At 42.2% G+C, this 19221-nt stretch overlaps 1 non-coding gene across 1 annotated transcript; it reads left to right on the forward strand.

Annotated features, from left to right (window-relative positions):
* The first annotated feature begins 18067 nt into the window (after positions 1-18067).
* Positions 18068-18186, forward strand: LOC145411785 (5S ribosomal RNA). Its single transcript, XR_013899486.1, has one exon. It is a non-coding gene; the product is annotated as a 5S ribosomal RNA (ribosomal RNA).
* The last annotated feature ends 1035 nt before the right edge of the window (positions 18187-19221 follow it).

Here is a 19221-nt window from a genome sequence, read left to right on the forward strand (position 1 = left end):
TCCCTAATTAGAATAACTTAAGCAAGATAATATAATGTATTTACATAATTTGTACAAAAAGTGAAGAACCTCGCCCAGCAGACCACCATCGACTGCAAGTGCCCAATACCTTCCTATATTGCACACTTGCACTCGTCAGCTGGTGACTCTCAGGCCAGGAGCTTGGCTTAATGTAGGGGACATCTATATTAGAAATAGATCGGTGGGAGGAGGAACTATTTAAAATATGTCAACTGTCAACTCTAATTAATATTACAATATATACATATTTACCGTTGATAAAAACCATAACCACACAGTAAAAAAGTCACATCACTCTGATCAGTCCGGTCTCTCTCAAGAAAGCCATCAATTTATCACTCATAACAATGTCCCCATCACCCAGGATGGTGGAAAGGGTGAAGGGGACGTCTACTACGCCGCAGTAATTTATAAGTGAAGCACGTTCACTAATAAATCGCCGACAGCGCAGGATGATATGACTGATGGATAACACCGCATTACAGATGTCACAGTGCGGTGGGAAGCGTCTTTCCATATATGGCTTAATGTGGGTTAAAATGGTGGCATTGAGCCGTAACCGTGCCAACACTTTTTCTTCTAGGCGACTGGGACGGTTGGCAGTGTCCTAGTCGCCCAGGTACGGCTTACAAGTTGGAATATTTAGTCTGGTCCACTGACCTTGCCACAGAAGATTTATTGATTTCTTTCCGAGATATAGACTCGACCGTAGATCACGAGGAACGTCCCAAGTCTCCTCGAGCTCTACAGCCGACTTTGCAAGTAAGTCAGCCTGCTCATTGCCGTAGATACGACAATGACCAGGCACCCAGATCAGCGTGAATGACTTGTTGCACGAATGCAACTTATTAACAATGCGGCCCTGGATCTCGTGAGAGTCCGTAGTGCAAGATGCAATTGCCTGAAGGGCTGATTTTGAATCTGAAAATATGACAAATGAGTCATGCTTAGAAATGAGAGCATAGTCTATGGCTTTGTCAATAGCAAAAATTTCTGAAGTAAACACAGATGTATGAGTCGGCAACCGAATCCTAAGGGCACATTCAGTCGACCACACACTTGCACCCACACATTCACTCAACTTGGAGCCGTCGGTGTACAATTGACGGGACCCCAAGTGACGAACAATGATGTTACGAAACAAGTGGTGGACCTACACCTCCGGCGCCTTGGCCTTTGGTGCTGGGAGCCATGATACATCCACTGTAAAACTGGGTGGCTCCCAAGGCGCTATATTTTTTAGCACCAACTTGTCACAGTCAATGGGGTCCACACCAAGCTCCTGAGTCAGTAAGTGGAGGCGAGCAGCAAGTGGCCTACGCACCCCCCGCAGAAGGTGGTGGTATTGACGCAGGGGGGTACAGGCCACATTGCCGATATTACTTTTCCTAAACGTCCTTACGCCGTAGGACAAGGCCAGGTGGTCATGGCGAATACGGAGGGGAGGCACATTCGCCTCCACTTCCATACGAGCCACACAGGTACACCGGACGGTTCCAAGACACATTTGCAAACATTTATTCTGTAACACATCCAATCCTTTCAGCGTAGCTTCGGATGCCGAGCCATACACCTATGCGCCATAGTCTAGCTTCGATCGAAAAAGGGACTTATACACCATTAATAAAGATTTTCTGTCGGCACCCCAGGTAGTACCCGCTAGGTACTTGAGGACATTTAACGGTTTATCACAACGAGCAAGCAAAGTGTTAATGTGAAGTTTAAAATTCATTCTATGATCAAAATGTATTCCTAAAAATGTTACAGAATTTTGAAAAGGTACCGCCTGATTATCCAAAGTTAAGTACAAATTAGGTACGTTACGATTAGTGAAGGCTATAGCGGCACACTTACGGACGGAAAACTTAAATCCCCACTGCAAGGCCCATTGGTGGACGGAGTCAAGGGCTGCTTGAATCCGCCCAGCAGAAAATTGTGCATTATGGGAAGAGTGCCATATTGCACAATCGTCAGCGTAGAGCGAGTATTTAAGATTCCTCGGGATGGGAGCTGATGACAGAATATCATTGATCATAATACTAAATAAAGTAGGACTAAGCACACTTCCCTGTGGCACCCCGTTTTCCTGGATAAATATATCCGATGTTACATTACGGGGAAATTTGACAGAGAAAGTTTTGTCCCTTAAGAAATTTGAAATAAAAACAGGCAAATTTCCTCTTAAACCATAAGCATAGAGCTTCATTAGTATACCGTGTTGCCATGTCATGTCATAGGCTTTATGTATGTCCAAGAACACCCCTATCATGAATTCTTTATTGGAAAACACCTCTGCAATACAATGCTCCAAATTCATTAAATGATCTAGTGAACTTCTGTATTTACGGAAGCCACATTGTTGATCATTTAACAAATTCTTCGACTCTAAAACAAAAAGAGGCCTATTGTTAACCATACGTTCCATGACCTTACATAGACAAGAAGTCAACAGAATAGGACGAAATGAAGTGGGGTTCATAAGACGACCAGCCTCTTTGGGTATCTGTATGACGTGCGCAAAGTGCCATGAGTTTGGGAACGTTCGAAACGCCCAAATCTCATTGTACAATGCTAACATCTTAATCAGGTTGTCCTGATTAAGATGCTGGATCATACCGTACGTGATGGTGTCTGGTCCAGGGCTGGTGTCTTTACAGGATTTAAGGGCAAGGAGCAGTTCATCTAGCGTAAACTCTTGGTTGTGCGGGGAGTCTACGTCTTCTGTGGCAAAGTCTAATATCTGTAGCTCAGCCATGCGTTTATGATGTTGAAAACGCGGATCATAATTGGGTGAGCTACTTACATGAGAAAAACTCCTGGCGAGCATGTTAGCAACGTCCACGGGCTCGTCATAGATGTTATTATTAACCTGAAGGGTGGTGATTGGAAAATATGGGCCATTATTATTTAATATTCTTATAGTGGACCAGACTTTACGTAATGGTGTTGTACGAGTCACCGTGGACACAAAGGACCGCCAGGAGCCACGTTTGGCCCTTCTTATTATTCTCCTTGCCTCAGCCCGTGCCTGTTTGTATGCAATAAAGTTTTCCTCAGTGGGCTGACTATCAAAAATCCTGTATCTCCTATTGCGTTTTCTTAATGCTTGTCGGCAATCCGGCGTCCACCAATGTGCTCTATGCTTCGCATGAACTGTAGAAGTCTTGGGAATAGCAGCCTCAGCTGCGTGTAATATGGAAGTAGTTATATTTTCGACCTTAACATCTATGGTCTCCCCAGATATATCTAAATTGGCGATCCTTGAGAAGGATCCCCAATCTGCTTTCTTATAGTTAAATTTTGGAGGTGGAGGGTCCGAAACGATGTCGCGTGTATAAGAAAGACAGATGGGTAAATGATCACTTCCCAAGGAGTTGTCGTAAGGGTCCCATGAGAGATGTTGATGTATACCAGGGGAGGCCAAAGATAAGTCAATGGCCGAAAAGTTACCAGTACGATCATCTACACGAGTCACTCTACCATCGTTCAGAAGACAGAGGTTGGACTGTAGTATTAGGTCGGCTACTTGTTCCCCACGACCATCAATCCTCAAGCTACCCCATTGATAGTGATGGGCATTAAAGTCGCCCAACACTAACTTATTTCCAGGTAGATGTTCAACTAGTGAATTTAAAGCATCACTATCAATGGGGCCGTGTGGAGGACAGTACAGAGAGCAAATAGACAGATACGTGTTATTAAATTTTACTCTGCACACGACAGCTTCCAGAGTAGAATTTAGAATCACTTCCGTTTGTGGGTGTGATTTGTGTGTGTATATGGCAACTCCATGACCTTCATATCTTCTATACGAGTGATAGTGTTTGAACTGTGGAGGATCAGGGTTATCCTCCAGGCATGTCTCCTGTAAACAAACAACGTCTGGCCTGTGTATTGACAGTAAGATTCCTATATCTTGTAACTTATTCCCAATACCTCTACAATTCCACTGTAATAGAGTGAATGCGGCGGTTTAAGATTTTCGTTGGGGGCCAGTGTGCTTCGTCTTTTTTTGTCGCCCGCCAGTAGGCGAGTGACTACCGGGGGACCTATCCCGGTGCTTACTCATGGAAACCTCCATATTCTCATCAATTACAAGGCTCCCAGACTCCACCGAGGAAGAGCTATTCTTTCTCTCCCTTGCTGGACCAGGAGCGGGAAGGACATGAGGACGTGCCGGCTTGGTGAGGGTGGTCAGATTAATCCCATCAGACTTGTCGGGCTTCGATTTTGGCCGCACCGACTGCGAAGGAGCAGCGGCAGCCTGAGAGTAAGAAGTGGCGACAGGGATGTCTGTAAGAGAGTTGGAACGTACAGGGGGTCTAGACTTAGAGGTAGGGCAAGTGGCATGTGGAGCGAAGGTAAGGTCAGTCTGTGTCTCCACGGTGCACATCACGGGACGGGACACAACCGCCGATGCATAGGAGACATTAGGCTTGGGAGTTGCATGCAACTCCTTCACCTTCTTCCTAGCATCGTAAAAGGATATGCCCTCAGTCGCTTTCACTGTGCAGACCTCTTTCTCCTCCTTCCACTTGGGACAAGCCCTAGAGGAAGTGGAGTGAGCATCCTTACAGTGGAAGCAACATTCAGTCTCTGATGTACAGCGGTCAGCAGAATGTCCTACAGTTGCGCACTTGCCACATACTATGTTTGAAGCTCGACAAGCCTTTTCATGATGTCCATAGAGTTGACATTTTCCACAACGAAGGGGATTGGGTATGTAAGGTCTCATTAATAGTTTCTTATCCTACTTTCACATTAGCAGGGAGAGATACTTTGCCAAAAGTCAAAACTACTGTGGCTGTCTTCGTCCTTATGCCTTCCTGGAAACGGGTTATGAATCTCGCCTCTATGACATCTTACTGAGAAAGTTCCTGTACAATTTCTTCTTCCTCCATAAGCACAAGATCCTTGCAGGTGATAACACCCTTGCAGGAATTCATGGAGTGGGGGATCGTTGTCTGGACATCGTGACAATGGAACTTCCTCAGTTTAAGCAAATCCTTGACTTGAGCTGAATTCATGGTTTTTACAAGGAGGTCTCCACTCGCAAGTTTTTTCACTTGTTCCACCTCTCCTGCACACCCATCAATCACCTTCTTGATGATGAAGGGATTGAGGCTGGACAGGGGAGTGGAACCAACCGCATGAATCAATACAAACTCGGCATTATGTACATGAATGTCAAGGCGGGTACATGTCTGGGGCCGTTCAGTCTGGGGGCAGTCCGTCTGTGAGACAGTCGGGGGTCGGTCAGGACAACCTCCCCCCCTGAAGGGGGAGGAGGCAGCAGTGGCGTCCGCCATAGTGGCCATAAAGGGGGAAGTGGGAAGAAGGAGAAAAAACAAACAAGGGAAAAAAAAAAACAGGACAACACACCTATGGCCAAGATTGCCCTCTCAAACCACTCCAGGGAGGCCCGACCGTGTTACTTCACACCCCAGAGCGATCAGTGGGGGGGACCCTCCGTGGGCGAGTAAGCAAAGGTAATGTTAGTAAACAGATATACACTTACTATATCTCTAGCAAGGGTAGGGAGGAAAATTAGTACTAGCTAATCCTAAGCATCACCAGAAGGGTGAAAAGAAAAAAAACTAATGCCGGTGAGGCAGCCCTGAAAACTAGAGGAGAGAGTAGATGAAAACACGTCCTCTCTCTCCGCGACCATGCATCAGAGTCCCGGTGGCTAAGAACTCCTGGCCGCAATAGTACACCCACGAGCAAAAGTTCACCGACAGTCCGTGTCAGGCATATGTTTCCAAACATAGCCCATAGAGGGCGCAGGGCTCGTCCACAAGAGTAAAGGAGAAGGGAGGAGCAGTGCCGGTCCTAGCTTTTCTGAGGCCCTACGCTGGATCTCTTTTGGGCCCCCCCCCCACTCTTTATTTACATTTCTCCCTCTACCCTATATATTCACCCCTCAAGTTATATCCCTATCCTGAGCAATGTAAAGTAAAAAAACTTGCACTGCATAATCTTTAATTCTTTGAATAAAAATAAAATAATGATACCTTGTGTGAGGCTATAATTTACAAGTAATTATTACTCAGATATATCATCATCATCATCATTTGGACCTCCTTTCCCATCCTAGGGCAGGGTGAGGTGTAGCAATATACAGACAGCCCAAATTTGCCCAGACCAATGGGCCACGCTTCCATTCACTCATCATTCAAGCCCCCGGAATCCTGGCTCTATCGGAGATATATAAAAACAGAAATGATATATAAAAACAGATATATGATGACAGAAATGGTCATTGCCATATAACTCCATAGTGGCAAAAAGGCTACAGCGTATATACATATACTGTAAGATTATGAACTACAACTATTAGAAAAGGAAAAATTTATATCTAAAATGCTTAATAGTGGCATACAGGTTGCAACAAAAATATTGAAACAAAACCTGCAACATCAGTAAAAATATCATTATAATCGGTAATAATTCTGAAATTTACACCACAACGCTGTAGGCTCTCATATGTAAGTAATCATAACCCACAAAGTTTGAAGATTCTAAAGTTATACTATAAATAGCGATAATGAATATTATTATTATTACACGAGGAATTTTAGCAATGAATTTAGACTTTCACCCTCTTGCATTTTCTTGAAGCGAAGTCATCTATTACATCATTAGAGTTAACCCCTTAACCGCGGGTATTGTTTTGGTCTGGCTGTCCTCTCCCACGGGGGGTTTCAGCCAAATGTAAACAAACCTTTAAACCTTAATAACTCTGCACAGAATAAAGCTAGAGAAAAAAATAAGGTACCATTAGAAAGTACTAATCTTCAGCTTTCCATTGATGTAGGTTTCATGACTTTGTTGACTTTCACAGGACGAGCAGAGCCGTTAGAAGTGAGGGGTGTAAAATCACTATTTTACGCCCCACACACCGGTACCAAATGCCAACCACTCTCTGATAATAGTAATATAAACATATATGAACACTGCACATAAGATAAACACCCACTCTGTGTTCACTGCGGCTGCGCCCGCACTTCACTGCGGCTGCGCCTCACTTCACTGCGGCGTCACCCGCTCACTGACGTTTCGGGCGATCTTTTCATTATTTCTAACTTCTAATATTATTTTACATATAATCTGGGCAATATACATTATATTTACACTGCACTTATTACTATATTGCATCACTGTCGCATCACAGAATTACACAAGTGCCGCAGATTCTCTTATTACAATATCACTTATTATACTGGCCAACATTTACATTTTTTTCTAGGCAAAATATCCCTTATTACTACATTATCCATTATACAATTATTGGTAAAGCACGTCACTGTCGCATCACTGTATATCAATGTCACTTTCAGTAACTCTGCACAGAATAAATCTAGAGTGAAAAATAAGGTACCATTAGAAAGTACTAACCTTTGGCTTTGCAATGATGTAGGTTTCATGATTTCGTTGACTATCACTGGATGGGCAGTGCCATTAGAAGTGAGCGATCTAAAATCACTATTTTTCGCTCACACACCATTACCTTCGCTCATACACCATTACCAAATGCCAACCTCATTCTGATAATAATACTATAAACATATATGAACACTGCACATACGATAAACACCCACTCTGTGTTCACTGAGGCAGGTAAAAGGCACTGTCATTACCCGCACTTCACTGCCATATCAGCAGTGTTGTAATCACTATTTTTCGCTCACACACCATTACCAAATGCCAACCTCATTCTGATAATAATACTATAAACATTATATGAACACTGCACATACGATAAACACCCACTCTGTGTTCACTGAGGCAGGTAAAAGGCACTGTAATTGCCTGCACTTCACTTCCACATCAGCAGTGTTCTCACTCACACAGCTGGACAGATACTGATGCGTATTTGGTCCGGGGTGGGGTGGGGGGCCCAGGGGTGGGAGGTGGGGCCCCAGGGGGGGAGGAGGGAGGTGGGGGTCAGCTGGAGTGAAAGAACTTAATAGCTACTCTCCCTTGAAACAATTGGTGCACGGAAAAAACGCGGGGTATTCAAAATATTCACAAACATTCGAGAATGACACCCGCGGTTTGGTCCAGTTTTTGCAATGTCATTCTGGAATGACACCCGCGGTTAAAGGGTTAAAATGCTTCTCTAGCTCTCTGTTGATGCTAATGACAGCAAGTGAAATGAAAAAGTTACCATTCAGCTAAATGGCACCCCCAATGGCTGTCACCCGGGACGGGCCGCCCCCCTTCCCCCCCTTAGTGCGTCACTGTATCTGTTTATTAGGGGGGGTTAGTCTTTGCGGTAGTATGGCGAACCAATTAACCAAAATCAAGGGGGTTTGATTTTGTTGGAATAGACTGGTGTTTACGCTTGACACCACCACTGACACTTGCATCTTCCTTAAAAGCCATAGCCAGGGTTAAGTATAAGTGAAATGAGGTAAGAAGAAGACAAAATTCTGGGATCACACCAAGACATGCAGTGTAAGTAATCCAAGTCATCACACCTTCACTCAACATTATGTGTGGCCGTCCGGTAAACTGTTCTCATTTTCATCGAGTCTGGCACCATCAGTGATGTCCTCAGCGCCCGTACTGTTGATGTAAATCCTCTGCACTAAGTGAGCCTCTATTACATAACCTTGAAAACCTATATAAAGGCAATACAAAATGACATATCCAGTGATGGGGAGTTTTATCAATGCTATAGGTGTTGAAGACATCACTGATGGTGCCAGACTCGGTGAAGTGGAGTATAGCACCAGAATGCAGTCCACAGAACTTAAATAGATAATTCATAGAAATGTGCTTACTCTTGCAGATAATAACTCCATAAGACCATTTAAAATTTTTATTCAGTGATCACCATTATATCAGCCTTTAAGATCCTGATCTGTCAAAAGTGTGGAACAACTGTGCGTGATTAGCTATGCGTGCAAGCATATCTTTAGAGTGAGTGAATCTGATACATGGCCCTCGTGAATTTTTTAGGCGTTCTGATGAACGAAGACCTCCATTTACAATTTTGGTTTTTGGCCTACAGTACTTCTTAGCTTGGTTTTGAGAAGCTAACTTTGCTGAATACTCTTTCACATTCAGCATTGGAATATGTGGCCACAAAATTTACCGCCATGCTAGCTTTCAACCCAAAATTATCGTACCAGCTGTACGATAATGGAAAATGGTATCGTACATCGTTCCAGAGGCAATATTATCGTAATCATACGATAATTATCGTACGTGTGGCAACACTGTCAGCGACTCGGCTGATCTGCAGTGCAGCACTCAGGATTGCCATCAGCATTTAATGTTAAATCCCAGTAAACAAATGTCTAACTACCACTAGTTTTTGTTGCTCAAAAAGACTAATATAATTTTTGCCTGCAATCATTCAGTTATTACTGTTTATACAACGTTCATGCAAGTGGAACCAATTGATCAATATACCTGTAAGCACCATTCTCGACTTACTTCATAAGAAACAGAGGCATGAGTGTTGCAGCAGCACGAGGCTTACATGAAGGAGTGTTAGTGCCAACTTTAACATATGGATGTGAGACTATGATGTGGTATAAAAACGAAAAGCCAAGAGTAAGAGCAGTGGAGATGGGACTGCTGAGGAATGTATATGGAATACAGAGGGTGGATAGGATACGAAATAATGTGATTCATGAAAGATGCGGAGTGAGGAAGTCGGTGGACACCAGAATTGAAGAGAGTGTACTGAGATGGTATGGTCATGTGGAGAGAATGGATAACAATAGAGTGGTGAAGAAGGTATATCTGAGCGAATTCGAAGGAGGGAGGAGGCGAGGTAGGCCAAGGAGGTGGAGAGATATGGTGGATGAATGTGTGAAGAAGAGAGGTTGGAAGTCGGTGAGGCTAGGGAACTGACAGGAGATCGAGCTGGCTGGATGAATTTTGTGAGGAGATATGCATGATCAGGGATTTTTGGCACCCCTTTTTAACGTGGCAGCGTCTGGATTGACTCTGTTGGATATGATATGTGAAGCTACAGAACGTGGTGAATGTTTTGGGCGTATCCGATAGAGCCAGGATTCCGGGGGCTTGAATGATGAGTGAATGGAAGCGTGGCCCATTGGACTGGGCAATTTTGGGCTGTCTGGACATTGCTACTCCTCACCCTGCCCTAGGGTGGGAAAGGAGGTCCGGATGATGATGATGAATTATTTATTTTTTTTAATACACATCCTGAGGACGGGAGGCCTCACCATCGATTGGAGGCCCTACGGCCTGAGCGTAGTGAGCGTATAGGAAGGACCGGCCCTGGGGAGGAGATGGAGAAGGGGAGGGGAAGGAAGACAACGAAACGGGAGAAGAGAGAGGAAACAAGACAGGGGAGGAAGAGAGCCTGTGGGGATGATAGATGACATATCGGGTGTTTTATTATTACTGTATTATTATTATTATTATTATTATTATTATTATTATAATTATTATTACTAATGATGCTCAAAAGCTAAAGGTTTGATAAAGTCTAGCAACTCTTAAACAACGAGTTGAATTTGATCTGGACGATGAAAGACACCACAAGAAAATTCCCATCGTTTATAGGTTAAGGAAGTAAGAAATTAATCGTGCCAGGCAATGTGAAGGTAGACTGCGAGGTAGAAGGGCGTAAAATAAGAGAGAGAGAGAGAGAGCGAACAAGGAGTTGTCAAGTTGTAAGGGGCAGTGCCTAGTTTGGTGGTAAGTATCTACGAATCATATAAGTACATTCTACTGAAATGAAAGAAGCTGATCAGTTCACTGTTATGGTAACTTTACAAGGTATTAAACATAATAATTCATATTATTTTGATGACGAAAAGGCAGGGTCAGTGCTGCATTTTAACATTACTGATGTTACACACATAATCCATCTCTATGCGACCAATGGCGTTGCCATGCTACGAAGTGATCAACCAATCTCCTTCAGTCGGATTGGCAAGAATACATAATGTCTATCAACTATAAAATTACTCAACCATTTTTTACCCTCACATTTCTTTTGTATTGTAATTATAAGATTCCCAAATACTTACCACCAAACTAGGCACTGATATTTACGTGTTTCACTTGTTAACTTCTTGTCCCTCCCCCCTTTGTTTGTCTGCCTGTCTGTCTGTCTGTCCACCTCCTTGCCTCTTATTTTACGTCCTTCTACCTCGCAGTCTACCTTCACATTACCTGACAAGAATAAATTAATTTTTTGCTTCCTTAACCTTCAGGCGATGGGAATTTTCTTGTGGGGTCTTTGGTCGTCTGGATCAAATGCAAACCGTTGTTTATGGATTACTAGACTCTATCAAACCTGTAGCCTTTGGACATCACTAGTGCTTCCGTTACACAAGAAAAACTGTCTAGAATTCTAAAGGCTAAAGCTGGATTACGTCCTTCTTTCTTATACATATTTCATAAATAATAATAATAATAATAATAATAATAATAAAAAAAATAATAATAATAATAACTAATGATATTAATGATGGTAATATTAATAATAGTAATGAAAATAATAATAATAATAATAATAATAATAATAATAATAATCTTCTTATTATTATAAAATGTCATCTACCATCGCCACAGGCTCTCTTCCTCCCCTGTCTTTTTGCTTCCCTCTTCTCCCGTTTCGTTGCCTTCCTTCCCTTCCCCCTCTCCATCTCCTCCCTTCTCCTTTACTCTTGTGGACGAGCCCTGCGCCTTCTATGGGTTATGTTTGGAAACATATGCCTGGCACGGACTGTCGGCGAACTTTTGCTCGTGGATGTACATGTTTGGCAAAAACACATCCTTTTTAGGTGGTACCTTAACATATACCTAGCTTAGGTATTACACAATATGAAAAGGTTTGATTTTCAAAAATGTCCTATTTCGCTGTTGTTTGTAATGTATCCTTGGTGGTAATGGACATAAGATTTTTCATTATTCACTCATTGCCAGACGCCATGTATCCCAAACGGGGTGGCCAAGGGCTTAGAGTTAATTGTTTTACAGGGAGGGGCACTAATCCTCCACCAACCCCACTTGACACGTAGGGAGAACGTTATGTCAACAGCATCAGTTGTTCCCAGGCGGTCACCCATCCAAGTACTAACTAGACCCAACGTTGATTATCTTTTTTTAAATGCAGGTTTTAAGGTAATCAATAACATTAAGGCCTTTATTGAATTAGTTGTGTAACTATGGTATCAGTCCCAGTTCATTATTTTTGCCAGGAACCTAACAAAGTATATTATTTGTTCAGACTTTGGATTTTTTATTTTCTCCCTCTTCTTGGCTAGTATTCACCATCACAATGTTGATGTTACGTTTAAGACCAACATACTGAGAAAACCTATAGTTCATTGCAAACGTCTTGCCCTCTGAGAATCTAAGTCTGTTGATGATATGGTGACCAACTTTAGGAATGAGTATAGCCAATTATACAATGCATGTTTCAGAGTAGGAAAGTAATGGAAAATGGCTTCAAATGTCCATTATGTTGGAAGTTTTCTTATGCAAAAGTCGAAGGTAGTAAATTCATGGAAAGATGTTAACAGATTTCTAGCTACTTTTAAAATCTACATTGATCATGACCACAAGACTCACTGGACTATAAAAAAAAATATATCTATATTTCTACAAAGCATGCTGGTTCAGCCTAAAATATGATGCAGACTCATGGGTAAAGTATAATATCCTTAAGTAGCAACCTCACTTAAGGTGATATATATCTACCTATCTATAGCCTGATGTCTCATTCCCCAAAGGGTGTGACCATAAACAAATCACCTCCATGTCACTGTCACCTGCCATCTGGCTGGCCTCAATCCAACCCCCTCTCATATACCTCCCCATCATTCCACCTCATCCTTGGTCTCCCTTTCTCTTTTGCCCTCTCTACCTCACTCACGTAAACCCTCCTAGACAGTCTTTCATTCTTCATTCTCTTCACATGGCCAAACCACCTCAGCATAGTTCTCTGAACTTTCTTAATCTCATCCACATCAATCCCGCAGGGTTCCTTCCTCATTTGTCTGGCTGTCTCTGCATGAAACTCCGTAAGCTTAAGGTAATATGACAGTAAAATTCTGTTTCTGTTCAGTCTCTGAACATAATAGTTGATTTTCAGATTATATCTTTATACCCTGCATTACTCATAAAATGGATAATAGCCATGCAGGACTTAACCCATCCTCAAAGACCTTTAACACATACATGAGATCTAATAATTACACCATATGCGTGAAGTTCATTGTCATACTTATCACAATAATTTTCAGGTTTTCAAAATGATTTTACATTAACAAATACTGACCCATGACAGGCAAGGAAATACAATTACATATGAACATGTGTGTGTGTGAAAGAGAGAGTTACATATATATATATAAACACACATAAACACAGTGTAGATATATAGGGGTGGTGTGGCAGCCTTGCCTGGCACAATTTAGGGAGGTAGCAGACAATCAGGCCTCGGCTCCGTTCACTCCACTGACAATGTACTTTTCCTTGTGAGAAACTGTACAATAGTTACCTCCTGCAGCAGTGATCCCTAGTACATTAAAAAAATCCCGAGGGTGGTCAGTTAACTAATAGAGCCCTCCGTGATCCACAGCCAGTCACAGGTCGAAACTAAAAGTTGTGACCTTTAACTAGGGGCTGTCTGTGCAAAAGATCATAGACTGCAATCCTTAAATCACTACTGTACTTCATTTGAAGCATTGCATTTCATAAGCCATGAACAACGATGTGCAGAAGTTCTTCACTTTGCTGCCAGCTGTATGAATTGTAGATATTGTAGGTTTATGTTTGTTATGTGACACTAATATGAAACAACAACAGTAGGAGAAGGAACAATACTCTGTTTTGGGGAGCAATACCAAATCCTGGCAATGGCTTATTGAAGAACCTTTGCTTTTGGCTGTACCTTACAACATAATATTTAACTGAAACTTGATTTTTTTTTTTCAAACAGTAACACTGAAATAAAAGCAGATTTGTTACCCACATTAAAGGAGCATGTATGCATCATCAGGTTAATTCCATTATTATCAGCTATCAAAACAAATATTTAATGCAGCCACACACTTTCCAGGCAACTGCTTTCCCATCTACGGAAGTTCTTCGCTTTGCTGCCAGCTGTATGAATTGCTGATATTGTAGGTTTATGTTTGTTATGTGACACTTATATGAAACAACAGTAAGAGAAGGAACGATACTCTGTTTTGGGGAGCAATATCAAATCCTGGCAGTGGGTTATTGAAGAACCTTTGCTTGTGGCTGTACCTTACAACATAATATTTAATTGAAACTTGATTTGTTTTTTACAAACAGTAACACTGAAATAAAAGCAGATTTGCTACCCACATTAAAGGAGCATGTATGGATCATAAGGTTCATTCCACTATTATTATGAAAAACATTTTATTCAGCCACACACTTTCTGGGCAACTGATTTCCCATATAAAAAAAGTAACGTCATAATCCATGCTTTAACATGCCCAAAAGTTGACATATCAGACTTGGCTGTCACATAACTCAGTCCATATCTGGATTTCTAATATGCCTCTCAACCTGCACCCTTCTTGGAACATATCAAATGCCTCAAACATTAACAAGATCTGCCCCAAATACTATGTATAACAAACTAAGAACAATCATATAAATTTTACACGTTCGGCACACAGAAAGTATATAGTTCTTCTGCACAGTTTCACACTCAACATGAGACTGTTACACAAAACACACAGAACCATCTCTCTATGGGCTACCTTTGGTGTCTGCAGTGACAGTGAACACTTAATTTGAAAGACTGATATCTATGTGGTTCCGGAATGATAGGGAGTGTTGTTACAGGAAATGGCTTCAAGACACCATCTCTAAAACAATGAGGTAGATGATTCCTCATACTTTCCTGCACATAATCTTGGGTTTCAGGAGGGATTCCATAACAAAGACTTGTTGCAGTAGCAACAGCATATAAGCCACAATCTGAAGCTCCCTTCTGCTGTTTCATGTGAGTAATATCCACAGTTATTATTGGACTGCTGGAATTTAGCAAGGCAGCAGTCTGGCTATTAAGCTTGTTATCATGTTCAGTGAAAGCACAAACCATACTATCGTACAGTCTGACGGTGTCACGACTACAACCAATGTTACTAACAGTTACCCAATGACAACTGTGTACATTAACAATTTGTATCCAGTTATTTTTTGGTGCTCGTACTTGGCCACAATTTTTACTGTCAAAAATGACAGTTGAGTGGAACCCAAAAATGGATGCGAAACTTCTTCCAAGTAAATTCTGAGTATGGTCAATATGGTTTTCATTTAGCCATGTTTCTGGAATAGATATTTCATTTGCTGCTACTGCTGGATCATAATATGCAGGAGCTAAGTGGACTTCAGACTGTAGCTTTGGTGGCGGCCTTTCCACTCTGCAATCACCTGCATGACAGAAGGGCATTAGCTCATAAAGTTACAGTTTTGAAACATACCACTGAGTGTGTTTCCCATGATGATACAATATAAGGTACGAGTATACTGCACTTATGTAATGCCCAATAACTGCAACCCTCCCATGCTAATTATCCCCCCCCCCCAGCTTCTGCCATCGCCTTAATGTACAACTACCCTTAGGTTACTCAGCACTGAGTGATGTGAAAGTTTTTTCTGTAGGCCGGATAAATTACTGTAATTAATGTAGATGGTCACCACATAACTGAACCACATGGTATATGTTTACACACATATAATACCACAAAAAATGCCTTGAATACACACCTACAATTGATGAAAAAGGATTAAACATGCGACACGGTACTGATGACATGGAGTGTGAAAACTGCAAATGGTGAGTGAAAAGCAAGGGAGATTGTTCAGGTGGTTGGTGATGCAAAAGTGGATATATGTCAGTTAACAGAAACCAGATGGCTCGGTGAGTGTGAGAATGGGAGTATGGACTTGGGGATATGTGTCATAGTAGATGAGAGGGCAAAGGAGGGCATATGTATTGCTGTATATTTGAGATGGATGATTTTGAGAACATGGAAAAGTTGGATCTCAGGCTGTATAAGTAAGAATGACAATGAGAATGCAAGTGTGGGTGATTGTGTGTATGTCACAAATTACAACCGTGCAGGTACAGTAAAAGATTAGGCTTGGGTGTGTAAGTAAGCAAGCAGGAAAAAGTTAGAATGAAGTGAGTGAGTTGTTTTAACTGTGTATGTTAATGTAAATGTTGGGAATGTCAGGGTAGGTGGGATGGATGATGAGTAAGGTGTACGGTACACTATTAAATGGACTGAAAAGGTAAGGGCCTGGCAAAAGACAATAGCAAATTCCATCATCCAATCCTATGTTGCCCCATGAGGAGCGTAGTAGCCTGGAGCTAGGCAAGTTGGTCCTGACATTTAAGATGAGAGTGACCAGCCTCACTCATCCCTGAGTGGCATTACGTGAACAATAAACCCCAACCACCCCTTGGATGTAAAACTTCACCGGCTTAATCTGACTGGAGTGCCGTAATTACCCACTGAACCACCAAGCGCCAAAACTTGGTAATATGATTACCACTCAGCATAGTAAATCTGATTCAAATATATCCATAAGGATGCAAGGCATGTAAGGAGGCTGGGATGTGAGTCAGATGAATAGAAAGTGATAACTGCTATTGACTGGGAATATGGAAGAAGTGTAACTGTAAAGTGGAGTAAATATTCAAAGGACTGATGACGTGTTGGTTATTTAACCCCTAAAACGCGGGGTGTCGCGTTTGCAATGCTCGCCGAAAAGGACATAACGGCGGATCATCGCGTTTGCGATTCGAGTTAATTTTGAATAAACGTGGGCAAGGATGTTCCAGCTGGTATTGTCTATCAGTACCACCACCCTTTAGCTACAATTAGCATACTTTACCTTTGTACTACTGACCTCCGTTGTTGCCAAGTATCGCATTTTTCCCCCCTCCCCCCCCACCATGTCCCGGCCAGCCTGGCTGTGATGCATGGCAGCACTCTGACTGCTCAGAACTGTAAATCTGTGCTCTCCTCTCACAAGCAGTTTATGCTAATAGGAAACGCTTGTTTCCCCAGTTGTCACACTAGCTTTTTTTCGCACGTTTTGTCCCTGTTTAGCGTCAGTTTACCGCAGGCTTTCAAAGTGACATTATGGCAAGTTCTAGCTCTTCCGAGTCAGTGCAAGCGGCCGACAGGAACGAGAATACAGTGACGGGCGTAAGGCAGAATTAAAAGCGCACTGCGGTGATCTTTTGGGAAGTAATATGATTGAAAATAATGTAGTATACGTGTTTTTAGCTGTGAAAATGGAAATGTTTGTTGAGTGACGGGAAGACCGCCGCCGCGCTGCATGTCGGCTGTATGCTTCGTTGATTTTAGCCTTATTTTCAGTACTTAATGTACAAATACGGATTCCAAACTACCTGTACATTGTAGTATAAAGTTTACTGTGACAGAATGAGGCTGTGGTGGAGGGGAAACAGGGTTGCTGCAGGTGTGAAAGTGAAGATTTTGTTACCCAACTTTGCAAGTCTCCACAAGTCCTTGGGTAGTCCACGAAGGCTCAACACCTGTCTCTGGAGAAAGCTGAATGTAAGTACTATCTGCTATATCAAGTATAATGTTCTAGGGTTAATCTCTGATTTTTGGCTAATATATTCCTACAGGTACTCAGACCGCGATCGAACCCCGCCACCCGGGGGGGGGGGGGGGTCGGCTGTCCATTCGCCGCGCATAAGGTGTTAATGTTGTTGTTGCCACAATAAATTCTCCAAGTAGTACTGTACCTGGTATGGTCACTGGCAATAAGTTGTACAGCTCTTTGATAAAAATATATTGTGTGGCTATTTGAAGGGATTGATGCCATGGGTAACACTTATGGCAGTGCATGCTATGGTCTTGGCCAATCATGGATTTCCTAAGAGTAATTTTTTATTTGCCTACCAAAGGATGGCACATTGGTTCTGCATGGTGGTAAGCGAACATCACAAAATGATTCAGAGTGACTCTCAGCACCACTTCTCATCAGCCCGAAAGTTAATGAAATATGTAACTTCATTTACGCCAACGGCCATACCACGTTGAGTACACCGCTTCCCGTCCGATCAGCGAAGTTAAGTAATGTTGGGTCTCGTTAGTACTTGGATGGGTGACCGCCTGGGAACACCAGATGCTGTTGGGATCCCTATGTGTCAAGTGGGGTTGGTGGAGGATTAGTGCCCCTCCCTGTAAAACAATTAACTCTAAGCCCTTGGCCACCCCGTTTGGGAAACATGGCGTCTGGCAATGAATGAATGAATGATGAATTTATGCAGAAGAATCTAAATATTTCTACAAAACTAACAAAAAGTGTTGATATAATCAAAAGTTTGATGTGTTTGTGGATCAACTGATTCATAACTGTTAGGTTGTGCACGCATGCAGTGATTTATACTGTGCATATCAGCAAATAAAAATATGGAGATATGGTACTCCATTTTGCATTACAACCTAGGTCCTTGGAATATTCTCCTTTACACATGCTCTGCAAAGTATATATAAGCAGAAAACAAAGGAAGTAAAATCCTAGTCCTCATTTGGTTCCACAGTTATTACACAAAACAGCACATTAAACTGTTTCCTCGATTACGGCAACCACTCAGTGCAGACACTTGAAGAGTCCACAACATGGACAGAAAGGGTGGTGGTCAGCCGCACATACCGAACAAAAAGTAACTTATGCCCCTGGAATCGAACCTGATGTTGTTCCAGTGCAATGCTTGCAATGGAGCCCATGGTAAGCACTGTAAAATGTTGTCATAATACTGATACCTTGCTTTCGTATCCAAATGGCTCTTCAGATGTGGACGAAGCTGATCATATGGAATTCAGCATTTTAAGTTTTCTTTGGTCTTCACTGACTGTAATGCCACTCACTGGTTGCAGTCAATGTCAAGCACTCTGTAAAACGAGGAAAGAGATTAGACCACGGGAAAGTCTCAGTGCACATTACACAGGAGCCAATTTGAATTTAGGGGTAACCATCATTTCCACACTATATTTTGGGCTGCTTTCTAATTATTTTACCTTTATCATTCATTTCCTGGGTCTGCCCTCATTTCTTCAAATTTTCTCCCAACTTTCTTGTCAACTCTTCCTACTCTTCTTTCCAGGTGGTAGGTGTGGGTTCCTCACCCACTCACTTGCAGCTGAGCTACCCATGTCATTCCCTACCTTT

Source organism: Coenobita brevimanus, chromosome 90 (assembly GCF_032717465.1).
Source record: "Coenobita brevimanus isolate Jiangsu-jjx chromosome 90, ASM3271746v2, whole genome shotgun sequence".
Classification (NCBI taxonomy): domain Eukaryota; kingdom Metazoa; phylum Arthropoda; class Malacostraca; order Decapoda; family Coenobitidae; genus Coenobita; species Coenobita brevimanus.